The sequence below is a fragment of the Cebus imitator genome, unplaced genomic scaffold (genome assembly GCF_001604975.1).
Source record: "Cebus imitator isolate Cc_AM_T3 unplaced genomic scaffold, Cebus_imitator-1.0 Scaffold102, whole genome shotgun sequence".
Classification (NCBI taxonomy): Eukaryota; Metazoa; Chordata; class Mammalia; order Primates; family Cebidae; genus Cebus; species Cebus imitator.
In genome coordinates this window covers 5,401,770-5,418,885 of record NW_016107417.1, presented here as the reverse complement: position 1 = coordinate 5,418,885, position 17,116 = coordinate 5,401,770, and the positions used below count along the sequence as shown (strand labels likewise).

Below are 17,116 nucleotides of genomic sequence, written 5' to 3'. Positions count from 1 at the left end.
ATTGAACAGATATGTTTATAAAACTTTTTAAAAAACATATTTATCTGTCTCTCCCACTTCTGATAATTATTTCTTATTACACTGTTTGGAAAGCTCTGGTGATGAGGTCAGTGTTTTTCTCATTCTGGTGACTGACAACATTGAACTTTCATAGATGTGATTTTGTGACAATAGTAATCTAGTCTGCTGCCCTTTCATTTCCCTCAGTCGATCTGCTTCTGTATCTCAGTTATTAGTGCTTTTACAGAAAAGTGCGAAGGCTAGGGGTGGTGGCTCTTGCCTGTAGTCCCAGCACTTTGCGGGGCTGAAGTGGGAGGATCACTTGAGCCCAGGATGCTGAGGCTGCAGTCAGCTGTGGTTGCACCACTGCACTTCAGCCTGAGCAACAAAGTAAGACTCTGTCTTTAAAAAAAAAAAGAAAGAAAAAAAGAAAAGGAAAAGGAAAGAGTGGAGAGCTAGGCTGATCAGGCCATAGAGACAGACATAGGACTGATAAGGTGCTCTCTTTGCCAAACCCTGAATCAAGGCACATTTCCCTGCTTGGTGGGTTACAATGCTATATTCCAGGTCAGATGGTTTCAGAGATACACTGGAGACAGAGACAGAGGGGATGTGGGAGGGAAAGTAGAAGTTTATAGTAAAATTCAGGAGTATTCAGTCAAAACATGTTGCTTTAGGCACCTAAATTACTTAGATTTTATAATCTTAGACGTGAGTTACAGCGATGATATACTAAAAGAAGAAGACTCTCATTGACAATTTAGCCAGGTGGATTTCTGATTCTCCTGACAACAGTGTAGACGTATTACCACTGGCTTCATCCTCCTTCACCTGCTTCCAGCCATACGGCTACCTACATGCTTCCTGTGCAAAGCAGAGGAGAAGTGAGATAAAGTGACTTATTCCCTCTGGACAAAGCTGGCTTGTTGTCAGGACCAATGCCACAGGGAATCTTCCAACACGTAAAAAGACTTATACTGAGATATTGTGTAAGTTGGATAATAGCCGCCCAAAAGCTGTGTCAATGTTTTGGAACCAGTGAATATGACCTTTGTGGAAGAAGAGTTTTTGTAGTACAATTAAGAATCTTGAGAAAAGAACATCCTAGATTACCCAGATTAGCCTTAAATCCAAGGACAACTGTTTTTAAAAGAGAGACAGAGGAGAAGGCCCTGTGAAGACAGAGGCGGAGATTGGAGTTATGTAGGCACACGCCAAAAAATGCCTGAAGCCGCCAGAGCTGGAAGAGGTGAGAAAGAATTCTCCTTAGAGCCTTTGGAGGGAGCACAGCTCTGCCAACCCTTTGATTGGAGACTTCTAGCCTTTGGAACTCAGAGGATAAACTGTTGTTTTAAGCCACCAAATCTGTGGTAATTTGTTACAAGAGCCCTAGGAAGCAAATACACAGGTCTTCCTTAGACATGGTAGAATCTTATAATGTGAACCCTTTGCAGGGAGTAGAAACTTTTTTTTTTTTTTTTTTTTTCTGAGATGGAGTTTTCTTATATTGTCCAGGCTGGCCTGGAACTCCTGGACACAAGTGATCCTTCTCACTTCAGCTTCTCAAGTAGTTGGTATGATAGGTGTTCACCACTGCCTCTGGCAAAAATAGCAGTTTTCAGTGCCAGTGTAGTAGGCAATGGCTAGATACCTCACTTAAATTATCTCTGTTTTAAAGATGAAAAAACTGAGGCTGAATGTCTCATGAAGGGAGCTAGGTAAGAATCCTGCTGACAGGTGGTATGGTGAAGTGGTTACAAGCTTGGGTTCTGGTCCTGTCTGGGTTCGAATCCCAGCTCTCTTCTTACTAATTTTGTGACCCTGGCCATGTTACTCAATCACTCTGACCCTCAATTTCTCCAACTGGAGAATAGGAATGATAAGATAGCTTCATTCACACAAATGCTGGGATGATTAAAAAGTATAAAATATTTAGAATAACACATAGAAAGAGCTAAGTTAATGTTAGCTGCTATGATTACTACCACACTATGCTAATACGCTATTGCTAGATTATGACTACAAAGCAAAGAATGAAAGAGAATGGGATTATTTTTAAGGCAAGCTATGTAACTTTTATTGGTTACTAAATTCAAAACCAGTATTAGAGAGGTTATTCTTCAGAATGTTTACTCAATTTTGGTGTGGCTGTCATAAAGGAGACAAAAAGGCTTCAGTAACCTCAATGGTAACTGTTCTTTGCTGAGTACCTTACAGTGCTTTACAAATGCCACACATCCAACAAGTATTTTTGAATTAGTAAAATCAAGCTTTGTTATCAATAATGTTAAGGTAGTACTAAGTTTTCCAAGATACTTTGAAATGAAAAAACTATTACCAACCATTTCAGAGTTACAAATTTCCTAAAACACTGTAGCAAAAGGCAGAGGATTAGGAAACACTCATTCATAAGATAAATCTACTTCTTTTTGCACATCCCCTACCCTTGACTGATAGGTCACTTTTACCATAGGTCACTCACTATAGATTGGATAAAATCGGGCAGGCAGCTAGTAATAGCTAGGTGTTTTTTGTTGTTGTTGTTGTTGTTGTTTTTTGTAATTCTGTTTCCTTTTATTTCTTTATTAAAAATAAAAGAACCAGAAAGAAAATGAATGTTCTATTATAAACACTAAGCATCTTCATTTTAATTGTTAATATTTTTGTAAAACAGTGTTTCCATTTTACCATATTTTTTCTTAATTTGTCTGATCTGGTTAATTAAATGCTTATTAAAACATATATTCCTTTCTTGTACCAAAGGTCTTCAAGGATAAGATGCTGCTCCATTTAAATAAAAGATGAAGGACATTGAAACACAAGTAGGCTTTAACCAGCAGACCCATAAATAAGGCAGTAGCTGGTGCTACACAATTCTAACACTGGCACTTGTACTGGGATCGACTTCTTTTAGGCTAGGAGTTGTTAACCTGGAGGTCAAGGACTTGGGGAGAGAGTCCTGTGAACCCTTTGCAATGCATGCAAATTTTGCATAAACATTTTTCTGCATACATTTCAAAGAAGTTTGCAGTATCCATAAGCTAAGACCACTGTTTCAACATCAAATGACTAAATCTAATTGCCCCATTTTATTTCTTTGTAACATCTTAAATGCCAATATTATATCTAGTGTATAAATGTTTGCTGGCTGCTTTAAAGATGCCATCTCACAATCAAAAGAGTGAGATTTCTAAAAGCAAAGCTCCAATGATATAATCAGAATTTACTTGCCTGATAAAATCCAGGTCTGGGTCGTCAGCCTTGCTCCTTCATGAAATGATTCTGTATGGGTTACTTCTCCTCTCTGGGTTGCTATTTCCTCATCTGCAAAATAAAGATTTGAATTAAACAAAACAAAAGATATCCTCAAATTTTAAAAGTGTACTGTCCCATGTAAAAGGTCATTAAACCACCTAGATGGATAATCTCTCACAAAAGTCTAGAATGTATTATAAAAACAAGGCAGAGCAAGCCAGCCTTATTTGAAAAACTATTTTTAGAAAATGTCTCAGTTTGAGGACATGCCATTGGCTAGTGATTCCCCAATTACACTCTGAGGGCTATAAAGTGTCACAGGTACCAGGGTTGAGGGGAGGCCCAAGGAGGGACAAAGAAAGGGGCTAAGAACACCCCACCTCACTTCTTTTGGAGCAGACTGCTTTTGATCTGTTTTCTAATTCAGTTTCTGGGTGAGATTTTTGTCTGTAGAAAATATCTCTTGACTTTATTAGTCTCTCTTAACATGGGGGGGCACAGTGAAGAGATTAGATTAATCACTATCTATAAAAAATCTGTCTTTAAAATCACATTGGATATAGTCAGAAGCTTTAAGGCTTATATCTTATTGTGTCATTTATTTGATGTGTCACATCAGGCATGTCATACAGTCTTTCTCAATCTTTTTCCTCACATATAGAACAGTGACACTGTATGCATAGATTAGTTGTGAGAATTAAATGAGAATATATCTATGAAAATGTCTTGTAATTTATGAAGTATCATAAAGATGGTTAGTGTGTCTTCAGTAGTTAGCCCCAGAGTTTTTCATTTGGCCCTGACTACCTGTAGCATTTTTTTGTCCATATGAATTAAGTTATGGAAAGTACATATGATCAAATTTTCAGGTGATCCCATATTATGGGGTAGGGGCATAAGAGATTTAGCAGATTACAGATTCTGAGGGTAAAAGGGGGAAATAAATAGGTCCTGTTCTTTCATACAAAAAGTCAATTGGCAAGAATAAGACTGGAGAAAATTTGACTTATAAGGAGTGCAGGTAAAAACACTAAGGAATTTTTATTGACTTTAAGTTCATTTTGAACCTATAGTATTGTGATATGATTGGCAAATAAATAAATAAGCAGTCCAGTATTCTTACATAGCTATAGAAGTATGGTGTCACCTACAAGAAAAAAGACTATGCCTTTCGGCCTTGATTAGCATCCTTCTTCCAGCTGTTAAAGTGGTCACTCCATCAAGCTAAGCATATCCATAGAAATCTAGAAGGAGAAATCCTGGAAGGTTTCCTCTGGGAAATGCTGAGAGATTTGTGGGGAGGAATGTGTCATGGAGGTCTCAAAAGATCTAAAAGGTATTAAAGGGTGTTATAGGCTGTTGTGGAGAAGATTTAGAACTGTTGCATTGTTTTCAGAGGTGAATCTTAGGAAACACTTCAAACAATAAGAGCTGTCTAAAGGAGAATGGGTTATATGATGAGGTAGTGAGAGCTCCATTAAGAAAATTGTTTAAGCAGAGACTAGACAACACCTTCTAAGGGTTGCTATGAGTCAGGAGGCAGTTTTTAAGAAGATATTACTAAAATCTCACCAATTTTAAGATAATATTTCTATAGTAGAATTAAATATTCCACTAGAGAATGATTGACTTTGTTAAAAATGTTTTTGCCATATTAAAAAAAGTGTGGAGTTTGAAATTGGCAAACTGGAGTTTGCTATTGCATGGTATTTGGATATTGTTTAACCTCTTTGAACGTTAGTTATGTCATCAGTGACATGGAGATTATTAATTATTTCTGTATTGTTGTGGAGATTAAACGGCACAACATTGGTGAAAGATCCTTAGTAATCACTGGTCTTAGTAAGGGCTCAAAGATAGTAACTTTTGTCACAATTATTATTTGTTCCTTCTATTTTCTACATGCGTTTTGTTTCCTCTTATCTAACAGATTCCTTTTAGGTGATTCCATTGCATCCTTTATGGTTGTATGATACAAGTGGGTAAAAGGATAACTTCCATGAGTCTGGGAGAAATAATTCACCCTGAAGGAAGTTAGCAGATCACAGAGGTACCAAGTCATCTGTTTTGTGTTTGCATCAATGTTTGTTTCCTCCCAAAGAGAGGTAACCTGTGGAACAGCTTTTTTCTTGTTCTAAACTACAACCTGATTTTCCTGCCCATCAACACCAGAACTAGTCCAACCTGAGTGATTTCTTTTTTCTTTGTTCAAAGTTTTAGGCAATAAAACAACCTATTAAAATTTTAAGGCCTGAGCTCTTTATCACAGAGTAGACATGGTATCTGTAGAACTATTGGGCTCAGTTATGTATGTTTCTATGCCTATTTTTTTTCTGTCAATAAAGTGAACTTAAATCAATTTTACTTAAAAATTACTCAATGGGTGAGTTAATAAAAGAGAAGCAGTTTACTATTCTTAGAAAAAGATCAAACACACGAGATCCTGTTCTCTCAAGCATACTGCCAAATATTAAATAAGAATCTTTCGCTTCAAATGCATTGAACTAAGGGACAAATGTACTGATACCCACCTCCTCTATGACAGTCCTTTGGTAAGGAGTTCACATCACATTTTTAAGCTGTCCACTTTGTTTCTTAACTACTTTTTGCTTTTTCTTCTAAAAATCAAATTTATACTCCACAGCATTAACTGTTCTAGATTCTTCCCACCCCCCAGATATTAGAATTGATTTTTTTATTCTATAAAAAAGAAATTAGAATCTGTAGTCAAAACTGATAACTGTGAGAGTGGGAATGATCAAGGTAAAGCTTGTTATTGCTTAAACAGTTGCCTTGTTTATGATGACAAATAATTAGATTAAAAAGCTGCATGACCAGACTGTGAAATACTTATTTAAAGGATTATAAGAGGAATTGGGACTATTTAACATGTATTATTCATAAAACCCATGAAAATTGAGTAAGCACTTTCCACATTATCTAATTTAGTGAGTAGTAGTTACGTTATAAATGTAGAGTTTAGGCAACATTTATAAGAAGTTGTTGAATTTTTCTGTTGCAGCTCTGTGCAATATGATAGTAATAGCAATATGCACATATGTATATTTCTTTGTATTATCTATAAATATATATATATATATATGCACTAATATGTATGTATATCGTTTCTAAATTCAAAAGTAGCCAAATTAATTTATTTCATAATTTTAAAATAAGGTGTCAATTATGTTCTTAAGAGTTTACAGTTGCTAAATACTAGATTAGAAGATTACTTATTTATTTCTAAATTTTATTTCCATTATGTTGGTTCCACTATGTTTCACTTAAAAGATTTTAGAGAAGATCAAATGTAAACTTTTTAGGAAAAACATTTCTTTAACTCTTAACTTCACTAGAGAGATATGATTCTATGTTATATGACAAATAATGCTTCTCCATCAATAGTATAATACATTTAAAAAAGTCTCTAGAAATAGTACAGTTAATCAGATTTTCTTGGCTATTTAAGTAACAAATACTGATTTTTGTATATTAAGTTCAATATTAATGAGGGTAGATCAGATAAAGATAGTAGTTAAGTTAGAAGAATTTGTTGACAACTCTGTCAGAGAAATATTGCTGCTATGCTAATAGACTTTGATTTTTAAGCACAAATAATTTCTTTGTTTACTAATAGTTTTACCACTGTTAAAGCTGTACCTGCTCTTATAGATATAAAATATCCCCTGAAATATCACAATACAATTATAAAATATTGTATGAAAAATATAGACACCCATAATTTTACCATTTTTATAAAACTTTGTATATTGTTAACATTTTAGAATTTTTTTCTATGCATATTTTTCTGTCACACTTGGTTGTAATCAAATTATGTATTTCATTCTGTATCCTGATTTTTTCAATTAATTTTGCTCAAAGGTATTTTTAAATATCTTCACATAGTTTTCTAATCATCTTTCTAACGATTGCATTAAATTCCAAGGTATCTCAAGATTTATACCATTCATACCACAAACATTTACTGGTCACTACTATAAGCTTAGCATTGTCCTAGGCACTGTACAAAAACTTCAACCCCTGTGCATTCTATGGGAAGATGATAGAGGATGTATAGATGGTACCTGAAAAAAAAAACCATAAAATCTTGAATTCAGTGCTATTACTCTCCTAGTGTTAAGCACTTCAGTTGTTCATTAGGTTGCTGATTATCAGCCAAGGTAGTAAAAAATATGTGCATATGTTTGTGTAGATCCTGTGCCAGGTTTAAATGTACTGAACTTAAACTACCTTTTTTTTTTTTTTTCATTTCTCTATCTAAACAGATATACAGCAGTCATAGCCTAGTAATAATGATAAAAATATTTTGAGACTAAGGGAAAGTTCTGCCGGAATGGTTGATCAGAACAGCTTCTATTTCCAGTGGGCTTGGGTCTGTGCGCCAAGCATCACCTGGATATTGACATGCTTTTCTTCATGTGTGATGGCTCCCAATTCAGAGATCCCACAGTCACCAAAGGTTCCATTCTGAGTAATTAAAACAAAAATGTTTTTGTGACATTTAAAATTTTCTATGAGGATCCCTTTGGTAGGGGAAAAGCCAAGCATATTCTCTCTGATAGAAGTAGAAGAAAGCAGCAAATTTACTTTGTTTCCATATGTTGGTCACAGGTTAGCTTTCCATCTCATTTACGTGGTAATAGATTACTCCATATGAGGAGGCACTATGCTAATTTTGATTAAAGGTCATACACAGAAGAAAAGAATTAGATTTTCAAAAGAAACAAAAAGATAATATAATATCCTTAGGTTTAGATAAGACTAAACTTCAAGTAAGATACATCCATATATATATGGATGTATATATATGTATATACATATATATATATGAGATACTTCCATATATATATATATTTGTTTTGTTTTATTTATTTTCTACTCCATCAGTGAACATTCGTTGATTCTTATGGGGCATGACATTTTATGTGGCACAAAAACAATGTTCTAGAACATAAACATGAACTGGTTGGTATTTTTGGCTATTGATGGGGAATGTAAGTATGGTATTATTGCCCCAGAAAAGCTGCTTTGAACATGACATATTGAGCTTTTTTACCTTCTTTCTTTTTTTGAATCTTTTTTAACTTTCTTGTTCAATACGTTACTTACATTTATTCCCAAATTCTCTTTTTAATATTTTTGTAGATCTTGAACTCAAAGTGATAACTTTAGCTTGGAATTACTAATTGTCATCCTTTGATCTTATAATGGAGCTGAAAGAGCAGGGATGCAATATTTAAATGGCAAATTGTCACCTGGAAGCTGCCATTGTATACTGGTAATATATTTTTTTATTTATTGAGCAACTTATGTTTCAGAAGTTTGATAAGCACTTTATATGAATTACTTTATGCAGCTTACTTAACAACAATATAATAGATGCATTATTTCTATACCTGTTTTAAAAATGAGGAAATTGGGGTACTGGGAAATTTTTAAACTGGCCCGAAGTCTCATGGTGAATGCAGAGCACACAGTCTTAACCAGTCTCTCAGGCTGCCTCTCTATATATGGAGTTCTGATCATAACCTGGCAAATCGTTTATCCCTCCTTCCAGCCAGCTGGCCACTCAATCTAGTATCAAGGATGTAGGAGGGATGGGATATAAACTGTCAGTAAGATAGACATGGTCACTATCCTCAGGATGCTTTCTAGAGAAGAGAAGGAACAATTAAGCAAGCATCCACACACAGTATGGTTTATGCTATGATAGGGAAGTGTAAGGTACTCAGGGGCATAGGAGACTCTAATCCAGTCTGGAGGTGTCAGGTCGGCAGGTCAGAAAGTTGTTGTCTTAGTTGCCCGTGTTCTTCAGCCATTTTGTAGGAGAAGACATATAATGTATCCTCAGAAGGAAAGGGCTTTGGAATAAGGTCCTCTTCTGTCTTGTTACCCAGATGCCTGCCACATAGTAGCTGCTCAATCAAAATTTGTTGAATAAATAAATGAGAATTCTAATGCTCCATAATAATTCCATTGTGACAGGGGTCCTTTGAGTTATTTCTAACTTTATATTTATTCTGAATATTCTTAAACACTTCTCCTCTAAGCTTGACATAAATGAATGTATCCTTTTGACTTACGAATTCAAGTCTCTGCTCTTTTTTTTTTTTTTTTGAGACAGAGTCTCGCTTTGTCGCCAGTCGCCATCTCAGCTCACGGTAACCTCAGCCTCCCGGGTTCAAGCGATTCTCCTGCTTCAGCCTCACCAACAGCTGGTATTACAGGTGCGCACCACCATGCCCGGCTAATTTTTGCATTTTTAGTAGAGACGGGGTTTCACCATGTTGGCTAGGATGATCTCGATGTCTTGACCTCGTTATCCACTCGCCTCGGCTTCCCAAAGTGTTGGGAGTACAGGCGTGAGCCACCGCGCCCAGCTTCTGCTCTCTTTTAAGCCATTACTAAAAGCTCTCGTCCAAGAAAGCTCCTGTACCCATTATATTTTACCAGAAAGAGAGCTCCCCAGGTCTCTTTTAAACCAAGTTCCCTGAGTAGGGATTCTAGGACAATCTGGTAAAGTGCAGACTGGTTGCTTTTTCCCTGTGTTTTTTTTTTTGTTTGTTTTTTTGTTTTTTCAGTTGGTCTGTGGATTTGATGCTCTGCTCACTTTCCAGACTTCTGAAAAACTTGTTCTTCCTTTACCTGGGCATCATGGCCTGGAAATTTCTCTTACCTCACTTCTCCCCAGCGCTTTCACTCTTCAAACGGTATTAACTTTGGGGAACCAGTTCTTAATTATTTGCCACACAATTTTCTGGAAGACTACAAGAATCCAGGACAAAGCTAGAGGGAGAGGCCAAAAGTAAACTGAAAACCTAGGCTAATGATTTTCCTGAGCAAGAGTTTTTGTTATTATAATGCAGTATTTTACATAGGTTGTAATTCTCAAGAGCAGGTGTTGGGTTATGTCTTCTTTATGCTCAATTGGAATGAATGCCCTTGTGCTATTATATTATTTTCCCTAATGAAACAGCAGCAAATATAGGCAGCAAAATAATGTTGGTGGTTGAAGCAAATGCCACAGGGAAACCAAAGCTTCCCAGGGGAAGAGAGAAGTTAACTGGGAGCTGGTAATCTTTTTGGTGAGTTGGCCAGTGGCCAGGTTTGTATGTGATTTTACATTTTTCTACTTGCAAGATCTTACTTCCTAGACCGATCCCACTATTTAAAATTGTACCTTATCGCTTCTCGGCCTTTTGGCTAAGATCAAGTGTAAAATTGTACCTTGTTCTTTTCTCTGTTTTATGTTTCTTCAGAGCCCTTAACTTCATTATGAAATTTACTTATTAATATTGTCTGACATTCAGAACCTATGAGGCCACTTGTTCCTCTCTAGTTCATTATCAGTGCTCAGACCAGTGGTTGAGTTTGTTCAGGCCCACATAGGTGAGAGAGGAAGGTACCTGGATCTCAGCCAAAAGTTTACTTGCCTTCTACTCAAATTAGCCCAGTTTTGCCTACACTAGATTGGCCCTAAAAGCCTGAGAGTCTTGGGAGGAGGAGAAGCTGGAGCAGCCACTGAAGTCTTCATAGCATACTAACCTGTCATTGTCAGAAAGCATCTGCTATGATTATGACAACCTCAAATGCAGGAGACACTCCCAAATAATTAATATGTTCCTCTATTCATCTTTTATGTTTTGAGTTCCCACAAGCTGCCTGATCCTGTACTAAGATGAAATCAAATGATAATGCTTCATCCAGAAATGGAAATATAAAACTAGTGAGCCTCACTGTGTCATGGGGGTGGCAAGGACCCCTGGCCTTACTGCCAGACAGTTATGAGTACACTGAAACAAATCATGTCCTTAGCTTTAGGGATTCAAGGCTACCTGCTTCAGGAAACCTCAAGGATTTTCCATTCTCATCAGCACAGGCTTATTCTTCCATGTATATGTTTTTGAGGAGCATATCATGATGATAGAAATGGGATCCATGTGAGTTTTGACCATCAAAGCTTTTGCAGAGGTCCTACTGTAATATTTTGTCTAATTACAAGATTTATATAAAATAATTTTTAATGCCCAGCCATTTATTTCATTTTTATTTATTCATTTATTTTGAGACAGAGTTTCACTCTTTTTGCCCAGGCTGAAATGCAATGGCATGATCTCAGCTCACTGTAACCTCCACCTCCCGGGTTCAAGCAATTCTCCTGCCTCAGCCTCCCGAGTAGCTGGGATTACAGGTGTCCACTACCACGCCTGGCTCAATATTTTTTGTATTTTAGTAGAGACGGGGTTTCACTATGTTGGCCAGGCTGGTCTCGAACTCCTGACCTCAGGTGATCCACCCACCTCGGCCTTCCAAAGTGCTGGGATTACAGGTGTGAGCCACCATGCCCAGCCCAGCCAGTTATTTATAAAATCAATACATGTAGGAAAAAACTCTATCATAGTTACTTTTTTAATATTGCTTTCATCAGGATTAATAACTCATTTATTCAACAGATAAATGAATTATTGCACACCTATCCTGTACCAGGCCACTTCTATGCCCTGGATAAGTAAAAAAACAGACAAAAGTTCCTGAGATGTCAGACAATATTAATAAGTAAATTTCATAATGAAGTTAAGGGCTCTGAAGAAACATAAAACAGAGAAAAGAACAAGGTACAATTTTACACTTGATCTTAGCCAAAAGTGGATGAGTCCAAAACGATATGGCATTGCAAGCGAATTCTCTATGGGACTTTTCTTTCTTTTTTTAGGACTTTTCTTTCTTTCTTTTTTTGTGATAGCCATTCTGGTTGGTGTGAAGTGCTATTGTACTGTGGTTTTGATTTGATTTTCATTTCCCTAACCACTAATGGTTAGCAAAAAATTTCTCATGTGTAAATTGGCTGTTTGTACATGCTCTTTGGAGAAATGTCTATTCATTTTTTGCCCATTTGAAAATGGCTTGTCTTTTTGTTGTTGAGTTCTTTATTTTCTGCCTTAAGAGTGGAGGATGGTTGGAGGAAGAGAGCCTCAGACCTCTCAGTTGCTGTCATCTAGAACAGAGCTCTGCAACACAAAGCTGGGGATCATGAGTAATGTGACAGCCTGCTTCTCTCAGGGTATACTACAGAGTATGATCTAGGTTGAGAGGGGGCCCTGTGTTACTGGCTCCACCTATCCATAGTGAAACACCTTCACACTCAACTGGAGGTTGCAGGGAAATATGTTGTGGTTCAAATGCCACAATTGTTTGCAGTTCTTACTGAAATATAAGAGATTGTCTTGAATAAATATTTTCCTCATGCTGTATGTTCTCAGGACAATTTCCAGGAACTTTAAATGGTTATTTATCTATATTTTTCACCAGTTATTGTTGTTTTTAAGGAATGGATTTGAAAAGCTCTTTATATCACCATTCTGGAAGTGAGTCCCATTTGGATCTTTTTAAATAAATATTTTGTTACTTTTATACTTGCTGGTAAAATAGTGGTAAAACTGTACTTCATAATTAGCATAGTAGATATAAAATTGCTGTACAATTATAAAGGGCAGTTTTTATAAAAGTAGTTGCAAATTTACAAACAGTGAATTAAAATCAATGAGAGTTGAAGACTGGTTGACTTTCAATTTCAAATCTAGTCAAATTCTAGAATGACCATGCTTTGGTTTGACAAATAATTTTTAATTTATTGTCATTAAATAGTTGTAAAGAAATATCTGGATAATGAGGATGACAGTGCATTTCATACTACAGCTTGTTAGTTTTGGTCTAGTTATCTATGTACAAAGCCATCACAGACATTGAAATAGTCACCAAAATGACACCTGTTTTAATCAGCATAGGAATAATTCAGATGTGGAAATCAAGTTCTTAAAATTCAATACCTTTATGTATACATTTTAAAATTTCACTAGCAAAAATGACCATGCTTTTCTTAATTTTTGTCTAATTCAAAATAAGTACTGCACGACAAAGTCTTCTAGTAAAACAACTTTCCCAACTCCCCTGATACAGTTATTTGGACTTTGGGGTCTCTTACATTTAACAATTCTTCAAGCTCCTTATCTGATCATGTACTGGGTTCATATGTGAATTGCCAACCAGTTGAATATCACTTTAGTTGAAACAAATCTGGAGTCCCACTCATATTTAAAATGCCTCTCTATACATTTTCCCCACTTTTCCTATCCTTACGGCCAAGTTAACTATTTAGCTAACTCTAGCTAGCTGTCTTTTGGTGAAGAAGTTTGGTTACTTATAAAGGATCACATAAGTATCTTTGAGAAAATACATACTGCTTAATATGTATAAGAGAATGTTAAAATATATTCCTTGTTAGAAGTTCTTCACTTTTTGGCCGTTGACTTGTGTATACTATTGCCTAAAGTACAGCAATTTAAATAACTTACGGGCAGAGAGGGGTTGTATAAGAGCACGGAACTAGGTAAAGATGAATAAGAAGGAAACCAAGCACCTCCCAATGATATTTCCGTGAATACTTAATGGACTACACAAAGATAAATAGTGAAAATAGCAAAGTAATTTTCTCTACTTTTGGTTTGGAAAGTTTCAGTGTTAAAGTCTGGCTTCTGTTGAGTGAAACATCTTAGTTTCCCACATAATGAAAGGTAAATGGAAAAACCCACCAATTTTGAAAATTGTAATGCAGTTAAATAGTAAACTGATAAATTGCATTAAAGCTCACTATTAATTTTTTCCCCTATAGAGAAAGGAATACTATCCTACTAAAGCTACTTTACAGTTCAAGTAGGTATTTTGGAAGATGCTTACCTCCAGGTTGGGTGTATCTCCCTGCTGCTTAGGTGAGCGCCGAGGCTTTGGCTCCTCCCCAGCTGCTGCGAGCTTCCCACTGCGCCGGGCGCCTGGGAGCCTCCCCGAGTTAGGTGTTCGGCCCCGCCCTCTGGACTATTGCTAAAACTCCAATTCTACCAGGCTGATTCCCTTGATTAATTATTGACAAAAGGAAAACACTCCTACGCAAACTTGTGTCCAACCGCGCTGCTCCCAGCGACTCCTTCCAAAAGAGAATGCCCACTGCAGCGCTCCCCTCCCCCCTTGCTCTATGGTCCCAACTTCTCAGACGCTGCCACTCTCAGTCCTGGGCGATCAGACTGGTCCTCGGAGGAATGCAGCTCAACGACTTCTACGTTTAAAAATTTGGTTTTCTGCAGCTTGTTCGCACTTCTCTTGGGACCAGCCTCTCGGGAGGGGGCGCTTTCCCAATGCAGGGGAAGCCGGGGCTGCGAGAGCAACAGAGGCAGCTGAGGCGTCGCTGTCACCTCCGGCTGCTGCAGTAAAACCCCGAGCCGAGGCGGGGACGGGGAGGAGGGGATAGGGAGGCGCCCTCCCCCGCGCTGGAGCTGGGATCCCCGACACTACTGAAGGGGCACGTCCTTTGGCGGAGGTAGAGGGGCGGGCCGAGGAACAGGAGCTGCGAAGGTGGGAGCTCTGGGGCTTTAGCCCAAGCCGCGTTAAAGCGAGCAGGAAAAGCCCGCGCCCAGCATCCCTCGGGCCGCAGACTTCGGCAAGGGGGCGAGAAGCCCGGGTGTCAGCAGAGCAGGACTGCGGTTTCAAACTCGGCGTCAGGCTGCGAAGTGAGCCCGGGGCTCAGGCCGGGCGGCAGGCGGCCAAGAAAGCATCCCACCCAGGTTTGTCAAAAACCGAAGAAAGCAAGCCATTTGAGCACCGGCAGCTAATTCTGGTGCCTCTGAATGTGCGAAGCGCCCCTCCCCGCCCCACTCGCATCCTGCCACCTTGCCCGCGGTGGCTGGGAGGTTAATCGTTAAAAAGGTGGACTCCCTCCGGGGAAACGGATGGAAGGATCGTGCCCGGAGAACTTGTGTGTGCCCACTGACAAGTGCAGAGAATTAATCTGGGCCCGGACTGCGGCAGGAGGGCGAACTGGGGAAAGAGGGCTGGGAGGCGGCGCGGTGGTGCAGAGACGCGCGGCGCCTGCTCCCGCGGCCCCCGGGCCTGGCGTGCCCTGCGCTGACGCTCTGCTCTCGGATCTCTTCCCCGAGGGCGCGGGACCGGCGTGAGCACCTTCCCTGGGAGCCCACATCCATCACCAGAGATGGCCTCTCCATCGAGAGCAGGGCTTGCTGAGAGCGGCGGAGGACCCTGAAGGCTCCGCGCTCTGTATCTCCGTGGCAGAGACGCTTTCTGCTCGAGGCCCAGGGGAGTCCGGGAGCGAAAGCCTCTTCTGATGAATGAGCATGTGGGCAGCATCTGCCCATCAGCCCCCACTACCGAAGGAGGAGAAACTGCACATGCTCTGCCAGGGCTGATTGTGCTGAAGCGCGAAATTTAGCTGCTGGCAGGTCTCTGCTCATCCTCACAACGCGCTTTCAGCGGGTTCCACACTGCCAGGGCTACGAAGAGGGAGGCTCACGTTATTGGGCGGTGGTGTCTTCATGCAGGAGGGAGAATGTCCCCAGAGGAAGCTAAAGTTAGATGGGGGCAGGGAAGGGAACCAATTGAAACAGAGCAACTACATGGAGCCCGTGTTAGACATTTTACATAGTTATCATTTTAAAAGTTATTTCCTTTTGCTCCCGTGTCTAAATAGCAGCAACCACTGCTAGTGTTTTTTTTTTTTTTTTTTTTTTCTTTATCACTTTATGTTGGTCACCTTTCCTTATCTCTTGGCTTCTCCCGACACGCCTTGCAATGTTGGCAGAGTAGATATAACCACTCAGGGCACGTATATGAGGAAATAGAAATCCTAAGAAGCGACTTGGCTGGGGCCACCAAGCCCCTTTGTGGTGAGGCCAATACTATTTACACTAGTTTCTAAATCTTATTTTTCATTATCTATTTTCCCCACTTGGTTGCGACACTCCACCGTCCACGCTGTGATTGCACATTTGTGGAAGTATAGAAATAGATCTTCTTGACAAAGGTTTATGAAATGGATATAAGACCTTGTAACTACTCCAACTGGAGTTTGGGGAAAACAGATACAGCTGGCAGAGGTATTCAGACCATTAAAAATAGTCTTAATTTAATTTAAAAAAAAGACCTTAAATAACATACACCTATTATAACCACACACAGGAATACTTTTATTTATAACTTTTTGTATATCTTATGGATACCTTTATATATTAAGGTGTTATTTGGATATACCTTTATGTATACCCAAATGGAGAACAGATACTCCATGTTTTCCATAAAACCATAGAATATTCTCAAAACTTAACTAGATCACAAACTATAGGTCAGCAGTTTTGTTTTTTTTTCTTTTTGAGACAGGGTCTCACTCTGTTGCCCAGGTTGGAGTGCAGAGGCATAGTCACAGCTCACTGCAGTCTCAGCCTCCTAGGCTCAAGTGATCCTCCTGCCTCAGCCTCCTGTGTAGGTGAGACTACAGACACATGCCACCACACCTAGCTAGTTTTTAAATTCCTTGTAGAGATGGGGTCTCATTTTGTTGCCCAGGCTTAGGTCAATGCATTTTAAAAAGCAGAACTCATGCAGACTACATCACCCATCAAAATACAATAAGCATAAAATTAACAACAAAAATTTCTCCTGATTAATACCATTGGAAATTTAAAGATGATTTGAATCTGTATTAAAAAGCACGAATGGGAAAATTACAAACTCTTTAGAAACAGAAGAAAAACAAAAACCCTACATAACAAAATTGAAAGAGTACAGAAAAGCCAAACAATCTATGAAATTATACACTAAATGTATTTATCACAAAACAATGTTCAAAGAGACTTAGAAAAAAATGCAAAAGAATTATGTTAACTGATAAAAATAACAGCAGAAAATAATGAAGTTGGAAAGTATAAAAGTGAAAACAAAAACGAAAAAGGAGACTTGATCAATAAAATTAAAAAAAGTCAACTCCACAGCTTCTGCACAG

General features: G+C 38.5%; 1 protein-coding gene and 1 non-coding gene across 3 annotated transcripts in view; one reads left to right on the top strand and one right to left on the bottom strand.

Moving 5' to 3' along the window:
• SPTSSB (serine palmitoyltransferase small subunit B) overlaps window positions 1-15,683 on the bottom strand; it is a 28,889-nt gene extending 13,206 nt beyond the window's left edge. The window contains exons 1-2 of one of the 2 annotated variants that reach the window (XM_017537294.2): window positions 14,011-15,683; window positions 3,232-3,324 (exon numbers count right to left, since the gene is read on the bottom strand). The gene's annotated coding sequence lies outside the window, so the exon portion shown is untranslated. Of the gene's footprint in view, window positions 1-1,508; window positions 1,530-3,231; window positions 3,325-14,010 lie in introns of those variants that run through there. The other variant, XM_037741652.1, reaches the window with a different exon arrangement.
• On the top strand, window positions 10,460-10,645 carry LOC119472504. The gene has a single exon (XR_005201653.1). It is a non-coding gene; the product is annotated as a U2 spliceosomal RNA (small nuclear RNA).
• Window positions 15,684-17,116: the final 1,433 nt, after the last annotated feature.